The sequence below is a fragment of the Hibiscus syriacus genome, unplaced genomic scaffold (genome assembly GCF_006381635.1).
Source record: "Hibiscus syriacus cultivar Baekdansim isolate YM2019G1 unplaced genomic scaffold, ASM638163v2 tig00110122_pilon, whole genome shotgun sequence".
Taxonomy (NCBI): Eukaryota; Viridiplantae; Streptophyta; class Magnoliopsida; order Malvales; family Malvaceae; genus Hibiscus; species Hibiscus syriacus.
In genome coordinates, this window is record NW_024062598.1 from 238,989 (window position 1) to 260,920 (window position 21,932).

Genomic DNA, 21,932 nt, shown 5'->3' on the forward strand with positions numbered 1-21,932 from the left:
CTCCTCTTTGTCGCAAACATTAAAAACTATGTCAAAGGCTCTTAGTTTCACGACCACCTCCACGAACTCCTCGATCTCTACATCTTCGCAGTTGACAATGATCTCTGGACCACTCAGATTAAGGTATTTAGCCACTAATTCAAAACTAAGTCTATCAAACACTTCATTTGTGATGAGGTGACGACACAAGTAGCTAACAACCTCGTTTGTTGAACACTTTTAATGAGAAAGTAGTCGTTGAAATTCAAGAGATTCTCCAAAGAGTCTTGTTCAATAATATTTGTGAAGTTGCGTTCGGGGATGAAGTCTCTGTTAAAATCTATTCTTCGAGATTCTTTAATTTGTTTCTGGCCAGGACTATTGAACATTAGATCGGTGAAGAGACTGAAATAAGCAATTGATATGGTCAAGATTTATGTCAAAAACATCATCAAATATGAGTTTAAAGATGAATAATAGAGGAGGAAATTCTTTTGAGACGTAGTCATAGGCTTTGTCCTCACCGGTAAAGATTCAACATCGACAACGTTGACATGGTTTTTCGGTCTAATCAACTATGGTGAGCTTATTTTTACGGTGAAAGCCATTGAAGAAAATTAGGAGTAAAATATATATAGGGTTGAAGCTAACAATAAAAGGGTCTCTATAACACCACAATATCCAGGCTAGTAGTTTCGAGTTTAACTGGGAGATTAGTAGACCTTATGGAATTCGTAATTAAAGTTGATGGGTCAAGTGTGAGCTTAAATAGGTTAGAATTGGGCCCAACTGGCCATAAAAATGGGTTTTTGAATAGTGGAAAGATGAGGGAGGTCCAAATGTACAATTTTACCTTTTAAAAAATATGAGAGCTTTTATATTTCTATCCATATTTTTTCCCTTTTATTTTCCCTTCTTTCTCATTTGTTTCTTTCCCTCTCCAAGTTCCTAACTGAAATGTAAGTCATTGAGAATCTTTCATACTTCTTTTAAGCTTCCAATTTATCCTAAATTCCTCTAGCAACCTCGTTTTAAAGATTCAAGCCTTGTATTTCTTATCTTATTAGAGAAAATAGGGGTTTATCATTCAAACCCTAGAGGAAGTAAAGCTTATTAACAAAGGATCTTCATTTTAGGTTTCTAACATCAAGGTAGTATATTTCTAATCCTTTAGAGTGTTAAGGCTTCCATAAATATGAAGATTTGCTAAGATTTGTGTTTTTGAGTATTTTAGGGTTTATGTTTAATTTCATGATTAAATGACATTTTAAATGTAAAACATGTTTGATTTTCTAATTCCATACTAAAGGACTGCTATCCATACCGTATGAACTAGTATCCATATTAAAGATTTGGTATCCATACCGAAGGCTTGGTATCAATACCCAAAGTGGTTGAGTGACTTCAAGATGTCAAATAGACTCAAAAGTGAAGATTTTTATATTGATTGAGATCAGGCATCTAACTCGGGTGCAAGAGGTTTCTAAAATGCCCTTGGGCTAAAATTACCAAATTACCCTTGTAGTCATCGTAGTGAATAACTAAGAATTAAATATCATTAAAGAAGATGTATCGACAAGTGATATAACGAATTAATTAGATTTCAAAATAGAGGAATCATGTACTACAAGAAACGCTAGTGAATCGAGAACGTATGAGTCGTCCCTCCAATTCAGGAGATATTGAGAAGAATTACAATAAGAGTGATTAGAGTGTCGCTACCTAGTATTGAACCCAAGTTAGGTATCGGGCTAGCTGGTATTACCACCAGTGAACAACAAAATGAGTAATTAATGTAAAATCATAAAATGCATAGAGACAGAAATGACTAAAACACCATTAAGTAAAGAATGACCAGAATAGACCAACTTAAATAAATTTTTAGAAATAAAAGACTAATAAACCTTTGCATAACGTTTTAGGTAAAAGAACAAGCTAGATAACAGCTAGTGAGATAATGGCCTCACTTTAGTTTGTCTAGCTATACTAGGGTGTAGCCAGGCTATCTTAGTTGCCCTAATGGGGCCTTGTTAGCATTATGTGGGTTTAGGTCCCTCGGTTATGCATGTATAGTTACATCAGTCCAATACAATAGATATCCTTAGAGCTTGCCTTGACGGCTATGTTAGACTGAGCCATGCTTCAGTTGAGCATGAATTGTATTGATTGTTATGTGATGATGGAGTTCCCTCTTCATGATCTACTTGATGGCTATGTGATGATCAGAGATCATTCAACAACTTAGTGAGAATTTTATCGATGTTATGTGAAATTGGGTTCCCTTAGTTAACTAGTGTTTGATGGCTATGTGAGACTAGATGCTAAAAGTGTTGCATTCAGATAATGATAGTAGAGTCAGTGTCGCATTTAAATAATGAAAAGTATTTACAATCAGTGTGAGTTTGAGAAGCTTTAGAGGTCTACTCATGACGAGGCTCTTAACAGAGGATTAAGAAAATCATGAGACTTTTATTTCAGTGCTAGAATAGTTAAACCCTAAGTATGTAGCACTTAATTAAGATCATACATGTACATATAGCTTAGTATCATGTATTTGGCATACTTATGTTTATTGAACTCATAATATTGCTATAGATTAGTGTTTATACCTATGGGTTTTTTTAAGTTTAGTGTTTAGATGTTTTTCTTTTATAGGTTATTACTTGAGCCATTTGTGGAGCATTATCGAAACAATACTTCCAACATCTCTTTTATAGTACTGTATTGTAGCTTTAGTGGCCATGTGTATTCATTAAACCTTACTTATGTATTTGAGTTGAAAACCCCAAGATGTACTATTTTGACTTAAACTATGTGTCACAGAGCTCTGTTTATAAAATATTTTTATAACTTCTATTTATGGTTATTATGATATCATTTTGTATGTTTGAAATGAGAATAAATATGTTTTGAAAATCAATGGTTACCTTAGTGGCCTAATGTGACACTTTAGGCTTATTCATGTTTAAGATGTTACATTTAGTGACATCAATGCATGAGGTTGAGTTGGTCCTAAGATCCAATGGTCAGTTATAGCAAGATGTCAGTGACTAAATGCCTCTAGATATTGAAAGTACTCGTATAAGTCTAAAATTTTTACGGTGCTTCTTTTCCTTGTCTGTGTTATAGAAATTACGATGGTCATAAGTTTTCAGTGTGACATTGAGGATAGGATGGAGAGTCGTGCCTCTCATCCTGATAGCATCAACAAGGAGTTCCTTCTTACGACTAGGATCATGGGATCCCATTAGTTACGAGAATCATAGAGGTGACCTTCTATAGAGGTTTGACTTACACTCTTAGGGAGATAGTGGATGCTATCCTAGAGCCGATAGATCCCTAATAGAGAGACTGAGGATGTACAAGACGGCTAACATCTATGGCTCAAGCAATGATGATCCAATTTTGATCGATCAATTCTTGAGGGAGAGCTTGAGGATGTTGAGGTATCTTCATCTTACCCTAGAAGTTAAGTTAGAATGTATCACTGCTTTGCTCTAGGGTGATGATATCGATTGGTGGGAAACTATAGATATGGCTCTACAGCCAAAAGTGTCTATATGGGATCAGTTCCTAAATGAGTTTAGAGGCAAGTATATCATGAAGGCGCTTATAGATAGTTTGAGAATGTAGTTCTCTCAGCTAGTTTAAGGAGATCGTTCAGGGTTTAAGTACGAGAAAATTATCCTTCAGTTGAGTCGTTATGCTCTAGAGTTGGTTGTGAATAATTCATTGAGCTATAAGAGGTTCCTAGAGGTATTTCATATTGATATACATGCGTAGTTGGTAGCAAACCCGTCTAAGGTATTCTAAAAGTTGACACGATAGGTTAATGTCGTTGAAAGGGTGTAGAGTATAATGAAGAGTTTGTTGGGTGAGTAAAGTACCCCAAGTATGAGGAATTATATACCAATAGACCCAACGTATTTAGAGGAAGAGATAACTAGAGGTCTACGTAACCAGAGAAGAGTGACGTCAACTTTGTCACTCCAGTCAAGTTAGAGGTTAAAAGTTTGGTCTCGTAGGAAATTGCCAATATCACCATCTGTGGCAAGTTCTGTAGGCTATGATAGAGTTTTGAGGTATCAAAAGTGTGAGAATTGTGGCAAATATCATCAAGGAATGTGCTTTTAGCTCTCCAAGAAGTGTTATAGATATGGATCATTAGTGCATTTAATGAGGGATTACCTTAGTTTAAATGGTGATGTTTCATTTTAACTTAGGGAAATGATCCCTATCGCAAAGCAAGGTAGAGATCCTACCTAGAGAGGTGTTAGTTCTTTTCTCAGGTAGAAGAGTAGAAAAGTAGATCGACCTATTTTTGATTTGATAGTGTGTGATTCCACTTGTCAGATCCTAAAAAGGTCAGGATAAGATGTTGATGATGTAGATGAGATGTCAGGCTTGTTTTCAGCTACCTTAATTTTCTTTCATGTTGCTCCAGTGGGCATAAGTGCATACATTCTTTTATGGTGTCATGAAAATTATGTAGGAAAAGTATTTGTGTAGAGGATCCAAGCATAAGTATCCAAGTGCCTAATTGGTGGGCCTTGTCATATAAGTAAAGTTTACCTTAGAAAATCTTTGAGGGCTTTAGTTAGACTCGGTAGTTGACCTAATGGGAGTTTCTAGCACAAATCTTGTTTTATCCTCAGGATTGTAGGTCTAGAGATAGGAGAATAGATGGTTGTTCCTTTTTGAGTTGAAGGTTAACTTTAAGAAAATGTTGAGATACAAAATCCTACACCCTTTTGTGTTCCCTAGGGGAATATCCGTGTGGGTTGTCAAGTTAGATATAAGACTTTAAGGATGTTTTTGCATTGCTAATAGAGGGTTCATGTGATCGAACTAAAAAGATTTAGTAATATTAAGTTCATCATTGGAGATAAGGATCTCAATGAGACTGTTAAGGATACCCAGGTTACTCTTGCCAGTATAACGATCACCTTGGTATAAGAAACATTAGGATATATCTTAGTTAGTTCCAAGGTACTTTAGTTGCTAACTAGGTGCAGATGGCCCCAATTACTTGCGATGAGTAAGTTAGTTGAATGTACATTTTGATGTAGCAGTTCCATAATTCTACCATAAGTACTAAGGGTACTACAGGTAAGACAGTGAGTTACGAGTCTTGAGGTGTAGTGAACCCTCTGATTTCACCTTGATGCATTCGTGCATGAATAGTAAGTGATTTAGCTAGATAATTCAAGCCTCATCCATGATGTCTTCATGTTGGTATATGAGCATGATTTATATATAACACATAATAGTAAGCGGTGTGGCGTAATACCATGGATTTTAGAGCTTGAGGCTAAATGACATCAAGTACATTAAGCTTCGTTTGACTAGCATTAACTGTCAGTGAATAGCTCAATTATGGTAAGTGATAGTGAGTACATGACGTAGAGTCACAGAACCCTTAATTCAGAATATAGTTGTGAGAGATCTTTGTTTTGTGAGGCGTGCTCTCTAGGGGAGCTAGATGTAGCTAGTTTTGCTAAATGAGTAATCGATATTCAGCTGTGGATACCTTAGATGTATGATATGGTGTTTAGCGTGTGTGTGACGTGCAAGAAGAGTGAGAAACAGTCAGGTAGAAATGATGGGTATTGAATCAGAGTTACGTAGTGGAAACTTTTATGGCCAATATGTAGAAAGTTAGGAATCCTCAGCATATCTTCAGTAGATGATATCAAGATCATGTATGTCAAGCTCCGTTCGAACTCGACGTGTTTTATGACGAGTTACCTATATTTAAGAAATAAAATAGGTTATATGGTTATGAAGTAAGTTAATTCAATTGAGTAAAATTTAGCTAGTAAAAGGCTTAGTGATAGTAGTTAAGTCATAGAATAATGTTTTTCTAGTGCAATATTCTAAGTATTCAGTGTTAGGACAACCATAGTAAGACTCAAAGGTTTTACGCTTCTCGAAGAATGTTGCTTAAAGTTCGACGTAGGTAGCACCTTATGAAAAATGGGTCGTAGATCAATTTGGTGAGTTCTCAAGTTGCATGTCATGTGGCGAGGATTTTTTTCTTGAGGATCATACTTAATAATAGTTTAGGTACTCCGAGGTTTCTAACTGTTGGACCTAAGTGTAGGTCATTATTCAATATAAGTAAATTTCAACGATGAAATTTCTTTTATAACGAGCGATTTTTAACACCCCAATTTCCAGCTAGTAATTTCGAGTTTACCTGGGAGATTTGTAAAACTCGTGGAGTTTGTAATTAAATTTGTTGGGCCAAGTGTAGGCTTAATTGGGTTGGAATTAGGCCTAATTGGACATAAAAAGGGGTTTTGAATAATAAAAATATGATGGATAACCAAATGTATAATTTCACCTTTTAAAAAATGATAAGAGCTTTTATATTTTTCTCTATCTTCTTCCCTTCATTTTCTCTTCATTGCCATTTCTTCCTTTTCCTCTCCAAGTGCCTAACTCAAAGGTAAGTCCTTCAACATCTTTCATACTTCTTTTAAGCTTCTAATTTAACCTAAATTCCTCTAGAAACTTCATTTTAAAGATTTAGGCCTTGTGTTTCTTATCTTGCTAAAGAAAATAAGGGTTTATCATCCAAACCGTAGAGGAAGTAAAGCTTATTAAGAAATGAGCTTCATTTCCATTTTCTAACATTAAATTAGTTTATTTCTAATCCTTTAGAGTTAAGGCTTCTATAAGCATGAAGATTTGTAAAGATTTATATATTTGAGTATTTTAGGGTTTATGTTTGATTTCATATTTAAATGTATTTTAGATGTAAAGAAAGTGTTTTCATGCCATTTTAAGACCCTATTTAACCTTTAAAGATTTACCACATAATTACATACCAAACTAATACCTTTGGGATGATTTTTGGGTGTTTCTTGAGCTTAAATAAGACATTTCTAGGTTTGAGTATTGATATTGAATGAACATTATCGGTACTAGATGAATTGGGATGAAATATAATCAATTTTATCAAGGAGTATCGATATTGAAGGAATGAGTATCAATATTGACCCCTTGGTATCGATACTGAGGGTTGTAATATCAATACAAATGCTTGATATTGATATCAAATGCTTGGTAGTATATCATTGATATCCATATCGGATGAACTGGTATCTATACCAAAGGCTTGGTATCGATTGAGATCCGATATCTAGCTCGGGTGTGAGAGGTTACTAAAATGCCCTTATAAGCATCGTAGTGAGTAACTAAGAATGAAGGATCATTAAAGAGGATGTACCAGCAAGTGGTATGACGAATTTATTAGATTTTAAAATAGAGGAATCATGTACTACGAGAAACACTAGTGAACCAAGAACTTATGAGCTGTCTTTCCAATTCAAGGGATATTGAGGAGAAATATGATAAGAGAGATTAAAGTGTCGTTACCCAGTATTGAACCTGAGACATGTATTAGGCTAGCTAGTATTATCGTAAATGAACAATAAAATTAGTAATCATCATGAAATCATAAAAAGCATAGAGACAGAAATAACTAAAATTCCCTTAAGTAAAGAATGACCAAAATAGAGGAGCTTAAATAAATTTTAAGAAAAAAAGACTAATAACCCTTTCATAATGTTCTACGTAAGAGAACGAGCGAGATAGGAGCTAGTGAGAGGATGGCCTCACTTTAGTGTGTCCGGCTATGCTAGGGTGTAGCCAGGCTACCTTGGTTGCCCTAGTCGGGACTTTTTAGCATTATGCAGTCATATGGCCCTTAGTTATGCATGTATAGTTACATCAATCCAGTAGAACAGATATCCTTAGAGCTTGGCTTGATGGCTTTGTGAGACCGAGCCAATGATTCAGTTGAGCAAAAATTATATCAATTTCTATGTGATGACCAGATTCCTTCTCCATGATCTACCTGATCGTTGTGTTATGACTAGGAGATCATTTAAGAGCTTAGTGGGAATTTTATCAAAGCTATATGACATCGGGTTCCCTTAATTAACTAGTTTCTGATGGCTATGTGAGACCAAATGCTAGCAGTGTTGCATTCAGATAATGTACAACAGAGATAGTGTAAAATTTAGATAATGCAAAGCAGTTACAGTTAGTGTTGGTTTAAGACCCTTAGAGGTGTACTCTAGGTAAGGCCCTTAGGAGAGGATTAAAGGAAGCATGAGAATCCTATTTCAGCGACAAAATATTTAAATCCTAAGTAGGTAGCACTTGATTAAAATCATACATGTACTTACTACTTAGTACCATGTCTAATACTGCTCTAGATTAACAATTATACTAATGGGCTTTGTAAGTTAAACATTCGGATGTTTTTTGTTTGCATGTTATTAGCTTGAGCCATTTTTGCAGCATTGTCTCAATAAGACTTCCAACATCTTCTTTAGAATATTATATTGTAGCTTTAGTGGACATATGTATTCATAGAACCTTACTTATGTATTTGAGTTGTAAACCTTAAGATGTATTATTTTCATTTAAATTATGTGACACAGAGCTTATATTTATAAAATGTTTTTGTAACTGTTATTTATTCTATTATGATACCATTCAATATGTTTGTAATAAGAATAAACAGGTTTTTAAAAATCAAAGGTTGCCTTGGCAGGCCAATGTGACACTTTAGGCCTATTTGGGTTTAGGGTGTTATATTTAATTGTATCAAACCATCAGGTTGAGTCGGTCCTAGGACCTAGTAGTTAGTCATAGTAAGGTGTCAGTGAATACATGCCCTTAGGTACTGAAAGTAATCGCATAAGTTTATGATCCTGATGGTGCTTATTTTCCTTGTTTGTGTTGTAAAAATAGTAATAGCCGATAGTTTTGAGTGTGGCCTTGAGGATAGTATATAGAGCCGTTAGGTGTAGGAATCACAGAGGCAACCTTCTTCAGAAGTTTTACTTCCACTCTTAGGGTGATAGTGGATGCTATTCCTAGAGCGCAGACAATTCAGCTAGTCACCATAGTACTTTACTACTGATAGATTCCTTAATATAAAGAGTAAGAAGTATAATACATTTGAATTCTATGGTTCAGACAATGATTTCTGATTTAGATCGCTCAGTGGTTGAGGGAGAGCATGATGACATTAAGGCAGCTTGATCTTACCCTAGAGGGTAAGTTAGAGTGCATCACTACTTTGCTCAAGGGTGATGCTATCAATTGGTGGGAGACTGTAGAAATGGCTCTACAACTAGAGGTACCTACGTGGGATCAGTTATTGAATGAGTTTAGAGTCAAGTATATCGGGAATGCACATATATATGGTTTAAGGATGCATATATCTGGTTTAAGGAAATCACTTAGTGTTTACGTACGAGAGAGATTTTATTCGATTGAGTTTTTATGCTCTAGAGTTGGTTGCGAAAGATTCCTTGAGTTGTAAAAAGTTTCTCGAGGGACTTCATATTGATATTCATGCACAGTTGGCAGCAGACACATCTAAGGTATTCTCAAAGTTGATATGACAAGTTAAGGTCGTTGAAAGGGTGTAGAGTAAGAGGAAGAGTTTGTTGGGTGAGTCAAGCAACCCAAGTATGAGGACTTATGTACTAGTAGACCTAACGTAGCCAGTGGTAGAAAAGACTAGAGGTTTGTGTGAGCAGAGAAGAGTGACATCAGCTTGTGTAAGCTCATAAACAAGGTTTTGTAGGAGACTACTAGCCTCACCCTCTGTAGGCACTGATAGAGTTTTGAGGTATCCAAAGTGTGAGTATTGTGGGAAAAAAATCATTAAGGAATGTGCTTTAAGCTCTCCAGGAAGTGTTATAGATGTCGATCCTTAGTGCATTTAATGAGGGATTGCCCTAGTTTAGATGGTGATGTTTCAACTTGACTTAAGGAAACAATCCCTGTAGCTCAACATGGTAAAGAGCCTACCTAGAGATGTGTTAGTTTTATGCTCGGATAGGAGAGTAGAGGAATGTATCGACCTGTTTCCGATTTGAAGGTCTGTGATCCCGCTTGTCAGATCCTATAGAGGTCATGACAGTATGTTGATGTCGCAGATGAGATGCAAAGTATGTTTTCAACTACGTCAATTTTCTTTCATGCTACTCTAGTAGGCATAAGCTCATGCATTCTTTTATGGTGTCAAGCGAATTAAGTAGGAAAAGTATTCGTGTAGAGGATCTAGATGCGAGTATCCAAGTACTTAGTTTGTGGGCCTTGGCAGAATAAGCAAGGTATACCTTAGAAATTCTTTGAGGGCTTGGGTCAGACTCAGTAGTCGAACTAACAGAAGTTGTTAGCATAAGTGTTCCTTTGACCTCATGATTGCATGTCTAAGGATAGGAGAATAAGTTGTTGTTCCTTGTTTAGTTGAAGGTCAACTTTAAGAAAATATTGAGCCGCATAATCCTCCACCCTTGTGTGTTCCCTAGAGGAATATCTGTGTGGGTTGTCAAGTTAGATATGAGACTTTAAGGATGTTTTTGCATTGCCAATATAGGGTTCGTGTGACCGAAACCATAGAGATTTAGTAATCTCAAGTTCAACATCGGAGATAAGGATCTCTGTGAGAGTGTTAAGAATACCCACGTTACTCGATTCATATTATGTTAGTTGATCCATGTATATGTTAATCAATCCACATTATGATACTATGACTTAGAAATTGTTTGGGTCTATTTACATTTCAATTGTTGTTTCCACTTCCATGATTAGTACTTCCAATTTCATAATACTAATAATTTCGACTAGTAAATAATTATTTACTTTAAAGATGGATCGATCGAATTCACTTCGATGAACCTATATGGCACTTTAACTCTGATTAAACCGTGTAGATCAAATTTGGGATGACATAATTATTATCCTATCTATAATATTTTTTGTTGATGTGATAGATAATAAAAAAGTATGTGCATTTCTGTAAGGACAAAGTAGTTTATATATATTTAAGGTTGTGCTATTGTTCCGTCATATTTATGTCAAATTGATAAAAACAAAAATTCAACGATCAAAATGAGATATAATAAAATTTCAAGTGTTACAATAACTAAATTGAACAAATTAAAGGATCCAAAATATTATTTTACCGAAAAATTAAATTGGAATTATTTACAAATCTATTGAAAAAAATAGAGTTAAAACATGATGTATTTGTACCCGTTGCTTAGACTTTTGTGGTGTGCGTGATGGGGGTGGGGTATGCATCTGGAACTTGGAATTCATTTTCCAATGCGAATACCCCATGTGTTCTTACTTCTTACTTTCTCTCATCTCTATTTGATTTATTAATTAATTAATTTAAATTAAGTTTTATAAATATATTATAAAATAATTCTTTTAATCTAATTTACTCTATTTATAAATATTAAAATTTAAATTACTAATTGTATTTTAAAAATTTAATATCTCATTCTAATAAATCAATTAATTGGTGATTACTTTTTCCTCTCTTTCAATGCTTTTCTTCATCACTAGACGTTTTCCTTGACCTCTCCCCCGTACCTAAATGTGTACCAATAAATAAATGCTACTTTTTATGAGGTAATTTTATATTAAAAACTTCAAATAAACAATTATTTAAAGAAATAGGGCCCTCTATAGATTATTTGAAAGAATAACTCTCATATCGTCCACATAAGATGATCTCGCGGCACGCAAACAATGTGTTAAATCCTCGCAACTTCCAACACACGAGATATGTCTGATGTGGGCGAACTTTCCAGGTAAGCCAATAAAAGAATTGGATAAAATGACCTCGCGTATTTGCGAAGCGCGAGGTAGCCTGAGAACCACAATATCACGATATTTATGAGAGACCTCGCGACCTACAATGCTTTAGGATCTTTCAAATTGAAATTAATAACAAATAAATATAATAATTATTATTAATTATTATTATTAGATATAATAAATAAATAAATATAATAAAAATAAATGTAGTAATTAAAATAGATATTTTGTAAATAATTATTATAATATATTTTGTAAATTTTGAAATAATGAAAAAATTATATTTTGAAATTTATAAGATAAAAGCTAGTATTAATTTTTTGAAAACACCAATCTCGCGCCTTGCAAACCGCGAGGTACTAATGGAAAAAATATATTTTGATTTTTTTTAAATTTTTTATTACAAACGCGTATTGTTGCAGTTTATCTTTAAGATGATTATAATATCATAATATATGATATATTTTAAGCAGGTAAAAATAACGTTGAAAATGGTTAAAATCATGGTTTTGTGAAGGAAAAAAACTGGTTTGATAGACATATTAAAGTGTCATTTCTAGCTTGTAAATATGAGTGATTGGTCACATACAATATATTTTAATAGGGTAAAACTCGTGTTGGAAAAGTTGGAATGCATGTTTTGGTTCATGAAGAAATCAAAAGAAATTGAAAACTAAGTAATATTTGTTGTTAATTAAAAAATAAATAATACAAAAAGCCCATTAAATTGAAACATGGGCCTGAGCGATTGGGACATTTGTTCTTCATGTGTTGGGATTCCTACATATAGAGCATAATTTCAGTTGTCCGGTTCTTTTTTTATGTTCAACCAAATCCTCATCACAAAAAATCTGGGTTGATCGTGGATGACCAAATTTTTTTCGTTGTAGTGCAGAATCTGGTCGTATTGTATCATCAGCTTCATCCAGATCCCATTCATTTCCAATGAGAGGGAACTCGTATTCATAAACCTTGAATATAGTTTCAAGTAAGTAAACCCGATCAATGAATCACATATAGGGTATCCGAACAGAAGAAGCAACAACAATGGTGTGCGCACACGGGTATTTAAAAGTTTGGAAGAATCCGCACTCGCATGTTTTTTTCTCTTAAATTAACCAAGTATGTGTTGTGTTGTATGCCTTCCATTGGCCTCGCAAATTCTGATAAATGAAATAATGAAATTTCACGAGCGAAGCATATGAAACTTATTGTGTTGGAATGCTGCTAAAATGTTTGCAATTTTTTTGTGGAGGTCTGGGTGGATTTGGTGGCCACCTGCCATCTAGTCAACTGCTTGCCTTCCCAAGGTTGTGAAAAGGGTTACCAATCGATAATATGTCGCTTTAACAACAGAAGATAAGAAAATAGTGCACTCCCTTTAGTGATGAATTTATTACCTCAACCAAGTTTGTTGTCATGTGACCATATCGTTTACCCCCATCAAATGATTGAAGCCATTTCTCCTTTAAGATTCTAGCAAGGTACTTGTATCCATCAGAATTCATGTGTCTCAATTCCTACAGCAGGTCCTCAAAATCACGTACGGACTGTGTATGACCTATCAATAAAAAAAGAAACAATTAATTTGAAGTAATTTTTTGAAAATATATGGTAAACTAAAAAAAGTGAAAGATGTACCCATTGGAAGAACCATTAGGCGCTCATCTTCACTCTTGAACTTCTTTAAATAGTTTCCAACAATATGCCGTAAATAGTACCAATGATAAATATTGGGGGTTGGCAAGACGGGCCCATACGCTGGAGTATGTATTTGATATCAGCGCCTCTGTCAAAAATAAGATAAATCCCATCATCTGTATCTTGCATCACATGTGATAGAACATATGTTTGTAAGTTCGTAAGGAAGAATTCCCAAGAGTCAATATCTTCCTTTTCGACAATTATTGAATAAAGGACTTTATTGAAAGAATTTAAAAATTAAGAGATTTATTCGATTAAATGATAAAGATGAGAATGATTGGGATTAATGGTTTAGACTAAATTGTAGTAATGTATTTTTAAGAGGGAATTTTGGTCCTTTACAAGATAATGAATTTAAAATTATTTGTTAGTAAAGTATTAAATTTAAGGGAAAAGGGAAAAGGGAAAAGGGAAAATAAGCATAAAAAGACATTTCCCTTTTCTTCTATTTTCACGTGGGTGAAGTCCTCTCTATAGCTCCAAATGTAAGTTTTAATTATTTGTTTTTCCTTTTTTTGGTAGGTTGTTTTACAACCTTAAGTGATATAGAAGCTTAAGGAATGATTAATTGAGATGAAAACCATGAAATGGAGAAAATATTAGAGATTCCAGAAAATGGGTTTTAAAATGATATGTTAGTATATTGGTGTTTATTGAGGTTTATTGGTAGATTTGACTTGCCAAATAGATAAATGAGAGATTAGAAGTATTAGATGGGACTAAGAACATATTAGAAAAAGTGGTTTGATTCTTAGAATTGAATGTTCTTGAATGATTTTAGATGTTCTAAGAGGCTAAATGAGGGAATGTTAGTATGGATAGTTAAGGAAGAGTTTAATAGTATTGTATGGGGTAAATATAATGATAATTGACCACATTGGGATGAAAATTTAGTTGAAAATTGGAAATTCTGGGCAAGGGTATCGGTACTACTGAGAATAGTACCGATACTATAGGCTAAAATGAGATAAATTAGATGAGTAGTACCGATACTATAGGCTAAAATGAGATAAATTATATGAGTAGTATCGATACTGATTCAATCAGTATCGAAACTGACAAGGTAGTATCGATACCATGATAAGGGGTATCATTATCAAACAATATTGAACTTAATTTTGGTATCGATTCCGGGAATGGGTATCAGTACCATAGTATAGAAGTGTCGGTACTAGGGTAGTAGTATTGATACTATGTAGACAGAAATGTTAAAAATAGGGTGATATTGGTATAGAAAGTTAATTATATATTCTTGAGTATTGTTTAAGTATAATGGTTAGAAAATATTCTAACATTGGGTATGGTATATGTTTTTATGGATACTTGAGTAGATCGCAAACAAGCTTCCGAAACAAGCAAAACTAAGGGCAAAGACAAAGTACCATAGTAATCAGCCTTACCTTTTGGATACATAGAGAGGATAGTCAGGTAAGTGCATTTATTTTGTACATTAAGGGTTATAAAGATATGTTGTTAAAAATATATATTGCATCGATATATCAGTAATATGTACAGGCACTTTGTGTGCATATTCACGGAAATCATCATGGGTTGATGAATCACCGTACATGCACTTTTTTTGCATATTCAAGGAATTCATCATGGGTTGATGAATCACCGTACATGCACTTTGTGTGCGAATCCACGGAAATCATCATGAGTTGATGAATCGTCGTACAGGCACTATGTGTGCAACCCACGAAATTTATCATGAGTTGATAAATTTCCATATAGGTACTAATGGTTCGTTCTAATAAATGAACATGAATAAAAAGTGGATAAATGACTATAATAGCATCAATGGTACAAAGTTATAAGGTTTACAATAAATTGTAAAGAGTTGCTCGATTTAAGAAATTATTACCCTATATTATGTTTATAAGCTGCTTATGATTATGTATGCCTCAATAAGTAATACTTAACATGTTCATTTCACGCGTATGTTGAATACCAGTTGAGTAAGGAGATCATCAGACATCTACTCAGAGTCACCTAATCAATAACAGTATGACATACATGTCTACTTTTGATATATTTTAGTTGGCATGTAATAAGTTTAGTAAAAACACTCTGTAAAACCTTTGAATTGAACTACTGTAAAACGTTAAAATGTGGAACATCTCTTTTTTTGTGTATGTGTAAGTTAATGCATGTTTTAATTATAAATATATTCTAATGGCTTTATAAAATGAAACAAATTGTACGAATTTTCAAATGGGAAACTGTTTTAAAAGTGATGTGGCATCTGTAGCTCGTATATAAAGGTATACGGGTGATGGGTGTTATATTTATTGGTATCATAGCTATAGGTTTAGGCTATTCTCGGCCAAATCGAGTGTAAATTTTAAGGTAAAAAGAGTTTGAATGGCACTAAGATGCCAAGGTTACTAATAGGGTATAGAATGAATATGATAAGATGTATCTCCTTATTAACTTAAGTATTAACTTGATGAATGTTATGATAGATGTCAGATTCTATGAGTTTGAGAAGAGTGGCTGGTCGAGAGAGTAAAGACGAATCGGGTAGTGAAAGCTATGAAGAGAATAGCGAACATCTGATTCCGTCTGAGAATGCCAGTACACTGGCACCTCAGGGTATGCTTGTTCCGAAGTTTAGAGCTTTTATGCAAGCTCTCGATGCTATTTTGACAAGGTTCTAACCTTCTCTGCCTCTCCCTGGTCCTCTAATACTGCGAATGCTAATTCCGAAGGAGTTGAGAAGTTTGGGAGCTTCTTAGTTCAGAGGACAAGAATATGAAGGTCCTATGGACGCAGACTTATAGTTGAATGATGTGATGATGATGTTGGAAAGCCTTTAGTGCTCTGATCATAAGAAATTGGGATGAGTTGTATCGTTACTTAGAGGATCGGCTCAGGTATGGTGGATAAACACCATAATGTATGCATCGTCTGAGCACTGGCAGTTCTTTCCAGAGAAGTTAAAAACAAGTATATCAGGGAGCAATTCATGAGATCAATGATGTTGAAGTTTCTCAACCTAAACAAGGTGATTTAGTGGTGCATGAATATGAATCTGAATAGAACAAGCTTAGTCATTACGCTACTGAGGTGGTCCCTAATGATAAAGCCCGACGGGATTGGTTTATTGAGGGACTGAGGCCAAGTTGAAAGAGATGATGTTGGACTTGAGTTTGCCTAGTTTACATGAAGTGATAAATAGAGCTAAGGTGATTGAAAGAGCTCAAAAGGAGACATTGGTAACAGAGCAGAGTGTACAGTCAGAAAAATGATTGGGATGTCTTCATCTATGTCTCACGCTAAGAGAGGTAAAGGCTCAAGTTCCCGATATACTGATAGAGTGAATGCTGCTGCAACTACACCGAAGTCTAAGCAGTCTGATTCTTCTACTGGAAGCTCGGGTAAAGCTTTTGGAGAAAGAAATAAGCAATGTCATATGTGGCAGATTTCATCGGGGAACATGTAAAGTACTTTTTGGCACTTGTTTTGTTTGTGGAGAAGTGGGTCACTATGCTCAGAACTGTCTGCAAAAGTCTGGGGATAATCAGCACAAACAAGCGATCAGTAGTCGCACCAAGTAAAAATAGAGGAAGAGGAAGATCAGGGGTCAATATGGGTCTAGTCAGAGATAAGATACTCGGGGAGTGGCTCGAGATTATAATATAAAGACTAATGAAGATAGGGATGATCCCGAAATCATAACATGTACATTTCACCTTTTTTATGAGCCTGTTTTTGTTCTAGTTGACCCTGGTTCTTCATATTCATATATTAGTACCAAGCTGATTAGAAATAGAAGAATTTATTTAGAACCAATTGCTAGTGAAATGATAGCGATAAATCCTATGGGTCAAAGTGCAAGGGTGACTAGGGTTTGTAGAAAATGTCCAATTAAAATTCAAGGGGCAGTATTCTTGGCAAACTTGATAGAGTTACCCTTTGATGAGTTTGAAATCATTTTGGGCAGGGACTGGTTGTCTCCACATCATGAATAGGTAGATTGTCATCGGAAATGATTATTCCTAAAGGATGCGGAAGTCTCCGAAATTATTGTGGTAGGTGAGAAGGCAAAATCCCTGTCCAATGTGATATCGGCTTTGACCACAAAGAGAATGATGTTAAAAAGATGTGTAGCTTTTCTAGCTAATGTGATAGACACTCGAAAGCCAAAAGCGAGATTACAGGATATCCCCACAGTTAAGGAGTTTTTAGAGGTTTTTCCTGAAGAGTTATCGGGTTTACCTCTGGATCGTGAAGTATAATTTAGAATTAAGGTTTACTCGGGTATCGAACCTATTTCTAAGGCTCTGTAAGAATGGCTCCAATAGATTTAAGGGAACTAAAAGTACATTTGCAGGAGCTGCTTGATAAAGGATTCATTCGCCCCAGTGTTTCTCCTTGGGGAGCGCCTGTGCTATTCGTTAAAAAGAATGATGGCATATGCGGTTATGTATTGACTATCGTAATTAAACAAGATAACAATAAAGAACTAGTATCCTCTTCCAAGGATTGATGACTTGTTTAATCAGTTAAAAGGTGTTGCAGTATTCTCTAAGATAGATCTGAGGTCGGGGTGCCATCAGTTAAGGATAGAAAACGAGGATATTTCCAAGACTACTTTTCAGGCTCGGTATGGACACTTTGAATTTGTGGTAATGTCATTTGGATTAACAAATACTCATGTAGCATTTATAGATTTGATGAACAGGGTACTCTAACCGTACTTGGATCAGTTCGTGGTAGTGTTTATAGATGATATTTTGGTATATTCCAAGTTAAGGGAAGAACATGATACTCATCTTCGATTGGTGCTTCAGATACTTCGTGAAAAGAAGTTGTACGCGAAACTGTCCAAATGCAAATTTTGGTTAGTAGAGATTACTTTCCTTGGTCGTATAGTCTCTGCAGAAGGCATAAGAGTAGATCCCAAAAAGATTCAAGCTATAGTGGATTGACAACCCCCAAAGAATGTTTCTGAAGTTCAGAGTTTCTTGGGGTTCACCGGTTATTATAAGCGTTTTGTGAAAAAAAAATCGATGTTAGTTCTGCCGCTAACTAAGTTGTTGTAGAAAGATATGGCTTTTGTTTGGACAGATAGATGCCAGGAAAGTTTTGATATGCTCAAGAGAATAGTAACGGAGGCTCTTGTTCTTGTGCAACCTGAGTCAAGTAAGGATTATGTTGTGTTTAGTGATGCATCCCATAACGAATTGGGATGTGTACTAATGTAAGAGGGGAAAGTTGTGTCCTATGCCATAAGACAACTGAAGAATCATGAGATACATTACCCAACTCATGATTTGGAATTGGCGGTAGTAGTGTTTGTTTAAAAATCTGGCGCCATTATCTGTACGGTGAGCGTTGCCATGTTTAGACGGACCATTAAAGTCTAGAGTATTTGTTGACTCAGAAAGAGCTGAACTTAAGGCAGAGAAGATGGATTGAGCTTCTAAAGGATTATGATTTGGTCATTGATTATCACCAGGGAAAGGCTAATGTGGTAGCAGATGCGCTCAGTCGAAAGGCTTTTGCAGCTTTAAGGGCTTTAGATGCACTTATGTATTTAAAAGAATATGGAGCTTTGATTCCTAAACTAAAGTTAAGGCCGATGTTTTTGGATCAGGTTAAAGATCTGCAAGGTAGAGATAAGAAATACTTAATGAAATTGGTACAAGCGAAAAAATGAGAAGTCAAGGATTTTGAAATTAGGGACAATCGATGTTTATACTATCAAGGAAGACTTTCTATTCCTGAGGATGTATTGAGGAAATATATTCTTGGTGAAGCACATTATATCCTTTTAACGATGCACCCAGGTGGAAATAAGATGTATCAAGATTTGAAAAGTCGTTACTAGGTGGTCTGGCATGGAAAAATATGTCACAAAGTTTGTTGCAAAATGTTTGACATGTCAGCAAGTGAAAGCTGAACATCAAGTGTCATCCAGGTTACTACAACCAATATCAATTCCTGGGTGGAAGTGGGAGTGAGTCACGATGGATTTTGTTTCGGGGTACCGATGTCACCGGGTAAAAAGGACTCGATTTGGGTAATTGTAGACAGATTGACCAAGACGTCTCATTTCATTCCAGTTCGAGTAGACAACTTAATGAATAAGTATATTGAGTTGTATATAAAAGAGATAGTTATACTGTACGGAGTATCGATATTGATAGTGTTCGATCAAGACCCCAGTTATACTTAAAGATTTTGGAAGTCTTTACATGAGGCATTGGGTACTCGATTGAACTTTAGTACAGCTTTTCATCCCCAGACAGATGGGCAATCAGAGCAAGTTATTCAGATACTGGAGGATATGCTTAGGGCATGTGTGATTGAATTTAAGGGATCGTGGGAAAGGTATTTGCCTTTATAATAATAGTTATCAATCCATTATTAAATGGCCCGTATTATGCTCTTTATGGAAGAAAATACAGAAAGTCATTAAATTGGTATGAATTGAAAGATCGGGATTTGGTTGGTCCAGATTTGATGAAAGATATGGAGGATAAAGTGAAGATTATTCAGAATAATCTAAAGATAGCCTCATATCGACAGAAGTCATATACGGATTTAAAAAGAAAAGAAATAGAATACCAAGAGGGAGACAAAGTATTTTTGAAAGTATCGCATTGGAAGAAGGTATTACGTTTTGGGCAAAAAGGAAAGCTGAGTTCGGGTTCGTTGGACCGTATGAAATATTGAAAAGGGTTGGACCCATAGCTTATCAGTTAGCTTAGCCTCCGGACATGGACAAGATCCACAATGTTTTTCACGTATCGATGCTTAGGAGGTACAGATCAGATCCCTCGCATTTTATCACTCCTGAAAAAATAGAGATCCAACCAGATTTGACTTATTAGGAAGAACCAGTACGGATCTTGGCTAAGAAAATTAGGGAATTGTGTAACAAAAGGATTTGTTGGTTAAAGTACTTTAGAAGAATATAAGGTGGAAGAGACTATCTGGGAGAGAGAACAGTATATGAAAAAGCAGTTTTCATATCTTTTCGTCTCAGGTACCTCTTTAAATTCGAGGACGAATTTTATTAAGGGGGAGAATTGTAATATACCAAATTTTGAATAAAGGACTTTATTGAAAGAATTTAACAATTAGGAGGATTTATTCGATTAAATAATAAAGATGAGAATGATTGGGATTAATGGTTTAGACTAAATTATAGCAATGGATTTTTAAGAGGGCATTTTGGTCTGTTACAAGATAATGAATTTAAAATTATTAGTTAGTAAAGTATTAAATTTAAGGGAAAAGGGAAAGTAAGCACAAAAGAGCCATTTCCCTTTTCTTCTTCTTTCATGTGGTTCGATTCTTAGAATTGAATGCTCTTGAATGATTTTAGATGTTCTAAGAGGCTAAATGAGGGAATGTTAGTATGGATAGTTAAGGAAGATTTTAATAGTATTGACGAGGTAAATATAACAAGAATTGACCACATTAGGAAGAAAATCGAGTTGAAAACTGGAACTCTGGGGTACCGATACTGCTAAGAACAATACCGATACTATAGGCTAAAATAAGATAATTAGATGAGTAGTACTGATAATGATTCAATCAGTATCGATACCGACAAGGTAGTATCGATATCAAACAAAATCGAACTTAATTTTTGTATCGATACCGAGAAGGGAATAGGTACCATAGCATAGAAATATCGGTACTAGGGTAGTAGTATCGATACTATGTAGACAAAAATATTAAAAATAGGTTTATATTGGTATAGAAAGTTAATGATATATTCTTGAGTATTGTTTAAGTATAATGGTTAGAAAATATTCTAACATTGGGTATGGTATATGTTTTTATGGATGCTTGAGTAGATCAGAACCAAGCTCCCGAAACAAGCAAAACTAAGGGCAAAGGCAAAGTACCAGAGTAATCAGCCTTACCTTTTGGATACATAGCAAAGATAGTTAGGTGAGTGCATTTATTTTGTAGTAAATTAAGTGTTATAAAGATATGTTGTTAAAAATATATATTGCATCGATATATCAGAACTATGTGTACTATAGGCACTTTGTGTGCATATTCACGGAATTCATCATGGGTTGATAAATCATTGTATAGGCACTTTGTGTGCATATTCACGGAATTCATCATGGGTTGATGAATCACCATACAGGCACTTTGTGTGCATATTCACGAAATTCATCATGGGTTGATGAATCATCATACAGGCACTTTGTGTGTGAATCCATGAAATTCATCATGAGTTGATGAATCACCGTACATGCACTATGTATGCAACCCACGGAATTTATCATGAGTTGATAAATTTCCGTATAGGCACTAATGGTGTGTTCTAATAAATGAACATGAATAGAAAGTGGATAAATGACTATAATAGCATCAATGGTACAAAGTTATAAGGTTTACAATAAATTGTAAATAGTTACTCGATATAAGAATTGTTACCCTATATTATGTTTATAAGTTGCTTATGATTGTGTATGCCTTACTAAGTAATACTTAATGTATGTTCATTTCACGCGTAGGTTGAATACCAGCTGAGTAAAGAGATCATCGGACATCGAGTCAAAGTCACCTAATCAATATCAGTATGGCATACCTATCTACTTTAGATATATTTTAGTTGGCATGTAATAAGT